At 32.1% G+C, this 11,315-nt stretch overlaps 1 pseudogene; it reads left to right on the top strand.

The window, feature by feature from the left end:
- The first annotated feature begins 7,418 nt into the window (after positions 1-7,418).
- Positions 7,419-11,315, top strand: LOC120144207 (annotated as a pseudogene).

The raw sequence follows: 11,315 nt of genomic DNA, 5'->3' as shown, positions 1-11,315 counted from the left end.
GATGATAATTAAGCTTAAGGAAAGCTTAATTTATCTTAAAACCATAAGATTAAAGAGTCAAGAAAGATTAAAAATTATAAGTTTTTAAGGAAATCTTGAATGAAAGATGATAAGTTATACTGGAAGTTAAATTTGACTTGTCAAGGGTCTAATTAAGAAGTTAGAAGCCATAGAATTGGAATTAAAACATGTTGCAAAGTTGGTATAATTCTTGAGTTACATATGAGGAATATAATTTTGAAGTTAAAGATGGTTTATATGGATATAAATTTGTTTAAGCATGTGTATATGAGTTAAGAACATGAAATGAGATGAAAGATGAATCATTTGAGTTGATTTTAGTGGATTTTCATGCACGAAATAGAATTCTAGGCTAGTGTGCATCGATACACATTCAACCTGTACCGATGCATCAAGGGTAAATTTCCAGAAATTGTTCAGTGTGTATCGATGCACAAGAAGTGCATCGATGCACCCCTTAAAATAGAAATGTCTAATGCAATTAGTGCATCGATGCATAGGGAGTGCATCGATACACCCCCTTAAGATTAAAACATCGAAGGTGCTTTGTGTATCGATGCATGGGTAGTGCATCGATGCACATGTTAAGGGATGCATCGATACATTGTAGAATGTATCGATGCTTTAATGAGAAATGAAATAAATCGTTATTTCAGTTTATGAAAGGATATATTAAGTACATCAAATGAGATACTGATAGTATAAATACATGATTGTGTAGATATCGATTGAGAGCAAATTCCATAATGATTGAATGGTTAGAATTGATCAAGAAGAGAAAGAAAACCATAGGAGTAATTGATAACAAGTGAGGCCAAGGTGAGTGCATCTTATAACATCGAATTATATGGAAATTGACTTGTGATAAATCTATTTCCGATAGTATAGTACATGAAGTATGTGATTAATATGAAATATATGCATACTTGATTGTATGAGTGTATATATATGCTATGTGAATTATATGGTAATGGAATAAAGTATATAATAATACAATGTTATTTGAGTTACTTAACAATAAGTTATAAGATTACAGGCATATGTAACATAAATTATAAGATAAGAAAATCTGTGCTTACATGTATTTGCGGATATATATATATATATATATATATATATATGAATAAGATATGATATATGTTTATGTAAAACCATGCAAAGTGATATGAGAAGTGAACTACACGATTATGTGATCATATGAGAATGAGATAAAGAGTCATGAGATATATGAAAGAGAAAGTATATGTGATACGTGAAAATGAATCATATGATTATACGTATATGGATGACATGAATTATATGTATGTATGATTATATGTGCTAACATGCTTTTGTATGTAATGATATAAGAAGTATGTGCTATGTGATGTATATATATATATATATATGAACATATGTGAAACTGAACTATGTGATTGCATGAGAAAAATATGAGCCATATGACATGATACATGTGAACATGAGAAAACAAAGTATAAGATAAGAGCTGTGTGATCCTATGAGAATATGAAAAGAAGCTATGTGATTATATGTATATATGAAAGAAACTATGAGCTTATATGACATGTGATATGAAAGTTTATATATGAAATGATATAAAGATAAATGCCCATGGTATATGATATGAGAGCGATAGGTATAGTTGGCATTCCAAGAGTCGAGGGTTTACCTATGTTCTACGGAACATATGGACAGAATTACCTATGTCTTTCGAGACATATGGACAGTATACCTATGTTCTAAGGAACATATGGACATTTTACCTAGGTTCTTCGGGACCTATGGACAGTTGCCGATGTTCTTTATGACCTATGGATAGGTCTTTCGGGACATAATTTCATAGCCCCTAGTGAGACCCATACGAGCTGTGGTGACAACATAGTGCACAACCTCAATAGACTCACATATCTACAGTTCTCACAGGTGTACATGGGCTAATAAGAGATAACATTGAATATAATGTATGTGATGTATATATGTGTTTTGTGATATGAATTATATGATATGATATGTATGTGTTAGTGATTATTGTATATGCTATAAGATATAGGATATGAACATAATGGATCATATAAACAAGAGAATAGAAATATGAATGGTGATAATATGATAATGATAGAAAATAAGATAATTATATGCATGTGTGTATTTGATATATATATATGAATGGATATATGTTTGGGTATGATGTGATAGCAGTAATTGTTCATGCATGATTACAAGTTATAGTTTACATTATATGTTTATTGCCTCACTAAGTTATAGACTTAGCGTGTGATTGTTTCACACGTAGGTTATAGAAGCGAGAAGATAAGTGAAGAAAAGCAAGACAGGTCAACATCTCCCTTACAAAATTTCAGATCAGAAAATAGATGATTTAAATGTGTTTGGTTAATTTGAATATAGTTAGCTTGTACTAATTGATTGAGTTGAATATGCTCTGATCGATTTTGGTTATTTTGGTCAATTATGTAAATAAACCACTTTTATTTTAATAAAAGTTTTAAATTTTCTTTGAATTTTGTCAAGAGTCAAAGTTTGAAAAGTCAATGTGACATCTCAGACTCGTATTCGGGTCGGGTACGGGTTGGGGGTGTTACACCTAGTTCCTCATCCCACTAGACCAATTGATTGTTGGTAAAAAAAATCTAATATTTTATTCTGGTAGATCATAGCAATAGGAAAAAAATGAGCCCACAAACAAAGATGGATGTAAGATTTTATGCCTGGGAGCATACTTATAAAATTTTAAAAGAAATGAAAATAAATTATAAATAGAAAATATAAAAAAAAATTTAAAATATAAGAAAATTTAAAAATTTCAGAGGACGACTATGTCGTCTTCCTTCTCGGTCCATTCTTGCCCACGAGATTTGAAATTTGTATTGGAAGTTTGGTAAGGTGTAAATTGGAATGGAGGAAAAAACAATGGCGAGAATTGAAAAGTGACAAACAAAGGTGGCGTTGCCGTCTTTATAAATTGAATTCTATAAAATAAATAAATAAATAATTATATAGTTTTGTTGGAACATATGTTTGGCTTGTTTCGGTTCACCTTCAATGTTTGTCTTTGTGCTACCACCACCACACCACAGCTTCAGACAAAGCAAAAACTAAAATCTTATTAATTTCAATTTAACTGCAAGCGACACGCATGATAATTGCTTACGTCTTTTGATGTGTCAGGTATAAGTCATATTAATAATAAATTTTTAATTTAAAATGAAACATAATGGCTTTATATTAGATTTGTTAAGTTATATATATATATATATTGTGATTCAGACATTAGATTCATATTTAGAATGTTAAAAAAAACGTATTATAAAATTCTAATAGTTGCCAAAGATGATGGTCGATGTCGATTGACGACGACCTACAATAACAGTGGTGAGTGGTAGTTGTCATATGAGCTTTTAGTTGAATTTAAGGGTTAAAATTGTATTTTATTTAAAGTTCAGGGTCAAAATAATACTTAATCTAAAGTAAGATTAAATTAATATTCTATCTAAAAAGGGTAAAATTAAAAATTAACCCTGTTTGATAACATGTCACGTCATGAAATTAAGTAGAGTTAAGGGTTCAATGACCAAAATGTAACAATTGATAATGTAAGTGACCAAGATAATGTAAGTGACAAAAATATATTTTCTTTCAAATTTGGCGTGTAAAAGGATACAAATATGAAATGAAAGTGATCAATCCAATAATTTACCCTCTTTAAATATGAAACCTTCCACATTTATTGTAATATATAGAATTTTTTTTAAAGGGTGAACACACATATATTAATAACATAAAATTTTTATAATTGAGTGACCATGATAAAATTTCAAAATGAACACACATATATTAATAAAAAACTTCGAGTTTTAAAGAAGAAAATTTGAATTTTAGAAAATTTCAGGGTGGACATGTAATCCTACCTAGAGGAGAGGATAAAGAAAAACTCTAGGGGAAAGAACGAGAGTATTCCTATAAGTTTAGAACTCGTAACCTAAAGAAATATGAGCTAACAAAGATGAATAATTTGACCAATAAATCAAATATACTTGCGTATATTATTCATGTTAATAGTAAATGATATGAAATTTGAGCATAACGAATAATATTATTGTCGAGAATATCAAACATTTCGTAATGAAAACCCATTGATTCTTTGAATAAAAAAGAAGCCGTGGTCGACAATTATACATATGATTGTACAAAGATCTGGGAACAGGACTGGGATACTTAAGGTCATTTGAATCGTCCAGCTAAGTAATACCACCCATAAAAAAGGGGTGGCTCCAACTCATAAGCATGTGGTTAAGTTGTCCCATTTGAGTATGTCGGCATCAAAAGTTTCCTACGAGCAAAGTTTGGTTCTGTTCTCCACTGCTCCAGACATCAAATCTGTCCATGGTTTAGTCTGCAATATGATTGAACAAACGAGGAAAGTTTGATTTGCCAGCACAATCTTCATGTTGAAGGACCACAACAGATCTTTTCTCAGACATGTTCCGAAACGATGAGATCAAATGAGATGGAAAAGTAAAGATTTTGACATGATGGGTCGATTCTGTTGGATTATGGTAGCAGAGGGTACGGCTGGACGTGGTGACGCCCATGCAGTTTTCAGCATTTTATGTTCCTCTGCAGCCATCACAATGTGATACAACAGAATTCTTGAAACTTTCATAATTTTGTATATTCCAGAGTTCATCAAGATTTAAGATCTAGTATCTAACTGTTAAATTTATTTTGTTTGTCAACCTACAAATAACCATAATCATTTTGGACCCGAAAAAACGCTGAAGGTCAATATATATTTGACCATACAATGTTGATGAAGAGAGTCCCCTATTGGGGCTCTCTCGTTACATCTTTTTCCCGACGATTTTTCATTATCATCTTTAATCCGATAACTCTCTCTCTTTTTTCTTTGGAACAATCAAACACGACTCTTGGTCTAGTAGTAAAAACTAATCTAACTATTTTAGTCAACAAATACCAATAATATAATGATTTAAAAAATGAGTAATATAAAACATTATCTCCCAATCAAACAATAGGATAACCCCAATATAACTTGTATTGCTGGCAATATAGACCTAGACATTTAATTTCCCTTTAAACCTTTTCCTATGCATGTTATTATTAGGCAAAGTGAATGAATACATTATGCAGGGTTGAAGGGGCAAAGGTATAAGAGTTCTCTCAAAATTTATGGTCTAAGAGCATTTTAGGACTCTATTAGTTTAAATTTAAATAAAATTATATTTTTATTCCCTCCAATATTATTTGATTAAATACCCCACAAGTCTTACTTGTTTTAAAAGTAATTTACCAGTCTTAATATTTGATCCAAGTGCCTTTTGGACTGACATTGTATGGAATAGATCAACTAGACAAGCGTCTGTTATAGAGGATTTGCAGGATAATAGCAACTCAGTACATTTTTCATATATAGCTTGCAACGAAAGTATCAGCATGATGGAGAGTGAGAGAATTAATGGGCATGCATCGAAATAACTAAAGAGAGGAAGGTTGTACTACCCAAGTTGTCCTTTACTTTAAGGCATTCTTCAAATATCAGTAGTAATGACAGAAGCAAATTTCTCTATGTTTTATTTTCAGTCAAATCAACATGGTTGAGTTGTCTCACACGTCAGAGCGTAGAGGCGAGTTGCATGTCCACTTCTCGTCGTCTTTCTCTCATTATCTTTACACAACAGCTATTCAAAGTGCTGAGTTGGTTGACTGTGGATCAAAAGACCAATATATATATAAAAGATCACTTGTAGTGTGAGTAATGTGAAAAACGAGTTGGTTCTGACTCGTGTTCAAGTTAAGCTATCTGAACTTTAGAACAAACAACACTCAGATAAACAATAATTCTCATTTATTAACTCAATAATAATATATCAACTCTTAGGGGTCAAAGTGCATACAATTCAAAGTTCATGGCAAATAGCATCAAAACAAATATCTCATTGTCCTCACAAATCAAATCTTCCCATTCAAGACCAAGTAGGATGCCTAATATTAGGGATCGATGCTATAACATAGAAATTGATACCCATGTTATGTATTGATACAATTTTTAAATTCCATGTTTTTATATATTCCACTTTTATTCAAAATACTAACATTTATGCATCAAATTGCAGATTTTAAGTGGTTTTAATAAATTTTCATGCTTCAAAATCACCAGATCATACTATGATTCTTTTTTGAGCAAATTTCAAACATCACAAAGATTCAAGTGAAGCAATTCCCACATCAAAACATGACTAAATCAAATTGTAGGATATAAAGTAATTTATTAGCTATAATATCTTGAAATTAAAATAATGAACTTAATCTTTAGTATGCAAATAATGCAACAAGATCCCTTAAACTTGCTTCAATCAGTAGTAGATTCAAATTTTTAAAAATTAGATCTAAAATTTTTAATATAAATTTTTTAAAATAATATGTATATATTTTTTTTCTTTAATACATTAAATAAAATTTAATAATTTTTCTAAAATAATATATATGTAGTTAGTTCTCTAAGGGGGTGTTTGGTTCAAGGATTGTGGGATTCTCATGGGAAGAAAATCCCACATTCGCATGTTTGGTTGGTCGGGAATCTCATTCCCGATAATGTTTTATTACCAATAGTAGATTTTTTGGGTTATATTACCGGGAATGTCGTTACCTCCCTTCTCTTAGGTATTGTAACATTACTGGCGTTTTGGACTAAAATGCCCTTAAATTTTTCTACTAATGTTAAATTATAAATTTATTCTTAAATTATTTTAGATTTACAAAAAAAGTCTATAATTAAAATTTTATATGAAGTTCAGGGGTTAAACAAATTTTACACTTTCATTAAACCTTTTTTATATTTTTAATTTTGTAAAAAAATTATATAAATATTATGAATTTAATTTTTTAAAGAAAATATATAAATATTTTACAATTTGTAATATTATACAAATATATAATAAAGATAATTTGGTTAAATATACATTCCAATAATCTTTTATTCCTTTAATCAAACACGGTAATCTTACATTCCTGCTAAACCAACCAAACATAAAATACAACATTCCCAGTAATACTATTCCCTAATAATTTTTTATTCTCACTAGTAATCATACATTCCGTGAATCAAACGCACCCTAAATTAATTGTACATCCGCTCCTATACTATCAAATCAAAGAATGAAAGACACGTTTGATTTATTATTTCATGTAATTTCATATAAGAGATCCGACGTGTCTAGGAATGTTCCACATGTCTCAAAAATCTTGTTTAAGGAGTGACACGTGTTCGCCAATCTGGACTTTTGGTGCCCGACAAAAGTTTATTTTAGTGAAGCTGCTGCAAATATGACAGCCACAAACGAACGGTTCCTCTTGTAATTTTTTTTTCCATTTTCATGGCTACCAAGGTCTCCTTCACATTCCAATTCCCTCTAGAGAAACCCTCAAAAGCATTTAAAAAGAAGCCAAGTTTGGCTCTTTCACACTTGAGCTATTGTGATGGGTTTGGATTCTCCAAGAAAAACTCAGGCTTAAGAGGCGAATTATCGGTGAAAGTGAATGCTCTGCAAGAAGTGATCCAATCCACAACTTCAGAGACTGCCCTTCTTTCCCAACAACAACTCTTTCTTCCTCTAAGTTTGTTCTTGTTGTTGGCGCCACCGGCGGCGTCGGTAATCTCTTTTCATTTTATTTTGCATTTGTACAATGTTAGTGTGTTGCTTATTTGTAGCTGTTAATTTATTCTCTGAACTGTGTATTTGGATTAGTTTAGTGTTTAGAGAAGGCCCATTGTAATTGTCTGGAATTCCCCTTAAATTTAACTCATATGGCTTTCAGCCACCTCCATGCAATGGTTTCTTACACATGGCTTGAGTATTTGTAAGAACCCAGTTTCCTGTAAGAAACAACACATATGAAATCATTTTCTAGGCATTTTCTCACAAATGGATCGAATGACTAAGTGCTTAACTAAGACATATGTTATAATAGAAGCACAATTATCTCTTAACTCGTGTCGCATTGAATTCGAATCAAACTCTAACAACATAGATAAGAGATTATGAATGATTACCTAATGTTAAGGATTTGAATAAGCAAAAGCACGGCCGAAAAGGAGGGTCTTTTCATGGTTTTGTTGTTTAGTTTGCATTGTTGGTCTATACTCTAGTTTCAGGTACTGTGGATATTGCTCTCGAAGATTGTGTTAGAGTTTGTAATCCGAATTCTTTTATGGTTTGGTCCGGATAATTTGTCCTTAATGGGATATGTGGTGGATGTGCAGGGACTAGGCAAGGATTTTGCATGTAAATTTATGCGTTCTTGTTTGTGATCTTGTTTGTTTGTTCTCCATTATCTTCCCGATTTACTGTAATTTGGAGGAGGCGTTTTGCTTCCCATCATTTCTTTGTTAGCACATTTCATGTTTGCATACAAGGAATGGTAGTTGTAAATTGTAGATGAGTATATTTTCGTATTCAACAAACGAATCTTAATCCTTTTTATAAGCCAACTATAACCTGATATTCGTCTTCTTATGCATTAATCATGTAGAAAGTACTAAGGGAAAACATTGGATTCTATATTACTTCCTAGGTATATAAGACACCTACTGGTTTTGTTCCGCATTATGTAACGAATTAAACATATCTCTATTGACCATCGACTTCGATATATCTAAGAACAATCAAAGAGAGGACGTAAACATGAAAGCGGACATAGGCAATGAGACAACCACACATGGATAAATCCTTTTTCAACTTATTGCACTCACAAGATAATTGACCTGATGGTTAAATATACTTCTGATCAATGTCAAATTTTACTTGTTATTCATAATATCAGCAAGTTGGTCTTTTTTCAGGGCAGTTGGTTGTGGCAGCTTTGCTGAACCGGAACATCAAATCTCGCCTAATATTTCGAGATCCTGAGAAGGCAGTTTCTCTGTTTGGTAACCAAGACGAAGAGAAGCTACAGGTGGGAGTTCCATCTAATCCATGGATAATTCAAGCACATTGATTGTTTTCATCGAATTTCCATTGATTTCATGTTGCACGGTGTTCTCGTTTTTAATTTATTTATTTTTCGCTTTAGTCAGATATAAATTTAATTTGGAAGTGATTTTAAATTTTGATAGATTTTTAAAGGGGACACAAGAAACCCAGCAGATCTAGATCCATCTCTGTTTGAGGTTTGTGCTTCTTACTTTTGTCTATCAAATCTTTAACTTCTTTCCTTTTATTAACTAGTAAATGACATTATTTGGGTTCCATTAATACCTCAAACAGTTCAGAATTTTCAAATGTATTAATCTTTTACAACTTTTGTATAGGGGGTTACACATGTGATTTGTTGCACAGGAACAACTGCATTTCCTTCCAAGAGATGGGACGGGGATAATACTCCCGAAAGAGTAGGTCGGAAATTGCTTTAAGACAAACAATTCAACATTTTATTATCAACATTACATTTTTTATCCTTTTTCCTTGGATATTACATTTTTAGTGATGAATGAAAAACATAATCATCAAAAGTTGTAGATGTCTCTGACACTAGATATGAGCTCGTATGCGTACATGCACAAGTGTACATAGAGATACGACTTTGACTATTTTGTAATTTTTTTGAAGATTGGGAGGGTGTAAGCAATCTTGTATCTGCATTGCCTTCGTCATTGAAGAGAGTAGTTCTTGTTTCATCAATTGGTGTAACCAAGTTCAATGAACTACCATGGAGGTAAGAACAATAATTATTTGGGAGATCTTTTAGATAGTAAATTATAGAGTTCCTGATGACTTGCCTCTGTCTCTCTGTTAGCATTATGGTTTCTTACAAATTGCCCGATATTTCTTCTTTCCATTTGTAAATATAAGAAATGAACTTCTCATTCAGTGAAACAAAAAGGTATCATGTTATATTCCGTGCTGGAAAAACAGTGGAATATCATCTCATATAGTTCAATCATGCTATTCCCTGTATATTTAAAAAATATCTGAGGGGTGTTGGTTTGCAGCTAAAACTTCTCATCAACTCTATTTCTATGTTTATATTAACTTTGGCAGCATTATGAACCTTTTTGGGGTTCTCAAATATAAAAAGAAAGGGGAAGATTTTCTTCGCAATTCCGGCCTTCCATTTACCATCATCAGGTCAGTGGCAAATCGTAATGTTTTTATATAGTGTGAAACAGTACATCAACATGCTTTTGGTGGTTGTATATTCTCCAATGTTTCTCCAAACAATACCTTTTTGTGTACAGAGCTGGTAGATTGACAGATGGACCTTACACATCATATGATCTTAATACTTTGCTTCGAGCTACAGCTGGGCAACGTCGTAGAGTTGTTATTGGTCAGGGTATGCTAAATCTGGTTTTTGAATGGGACTATAAACTGGTAAGTGTTAAGTTATCGAAACGTATTTCAACAGCAATTATAGGGAAACAAAAGTTCCGATCCTTGCAGCCACCCTCCCTCGAAAGTGAAACTGCTCTGATTTTCCTTCTCTTGATATGGATATTTAAAATCATGCAAAAGCTTTTCATAGAGACTCATATACAAATGGTTAAGCAGATCATATAAGCTGTCTATTTTATTGTCATTTATTTGAAAATGACACAGGAGATAAATTGGTGGGAGAGGTAAGCAGGCTTGTTGTTGTTGAAGCTTGCATACAAGAACTGGACATCGAATTTACTGAAGGCAAAATTTATGAAATCAACTCGGTCTAGGTTAGTATGGAAATCTGTTGCAACAGGTGTAAGTCAAATACATATGCAGTCATCTACATTTTAGTTTTTCTTAAACTGAAACATGATGCAATAAGAGCATATCGATCATCTAATCGAACTATACCTCAACAAATGGTAAAATTATGTAGAAGCTATACCTCTAACACCAAACCCTTTTTGAGCGATGATAAAAGCTCAACTTATAGAATCAAGAAGTATATATTCGAGTCTAAGGAGCTTTCCTCGAAAAAAAAGTGTTAAGATCAGACTGTATCTGTAAAACCGTTGGAAGAATTCGATCCCTAGTTTGGCATTAGGTTGTGGAAGATATCATAAAAGTTTCAAGCATATATATATATGCTTGAAAAGTTGCTTTGCCAAAGTCGATAACTAATATATCGATTTGTTTTGCAGGGGGAAGGTCCAGGAACAGATCCAGAAAAGTGGCAAGAGTTATTTGAAACACCCCAAGCATAGTTCCACAAGAAACACATCTCCCAAGAGTGAAGAATTGATACTGCTGCTTTATTCACTGTGTGTTCATATGAAG

The sequence above is a fragment of the Hibiscus syriacus genome, unplaced genomic scaffold (assembly GCF_006381635.1).
Source record: "Hibiscus syriacus cultivar Baekdansim isolate YM2019G1 unplaced genomic scaffold, ASM638163v2 tig00110885_pilon, whole genome shotgun sequence".
Taxonomy (NCBI): domain Eukaryota; kingdom Viridiplantae; phylum Streptophyta; class Magnoliopsida; order Malvales; family Malvaceae; genus Hibiscus; species Hibiscus syriacus.
The sequence above is the reverse complement of the archived record's forward strand: the minus strand, read 5'-3'. Positions and strand labels throughout refer to the sequence as shown.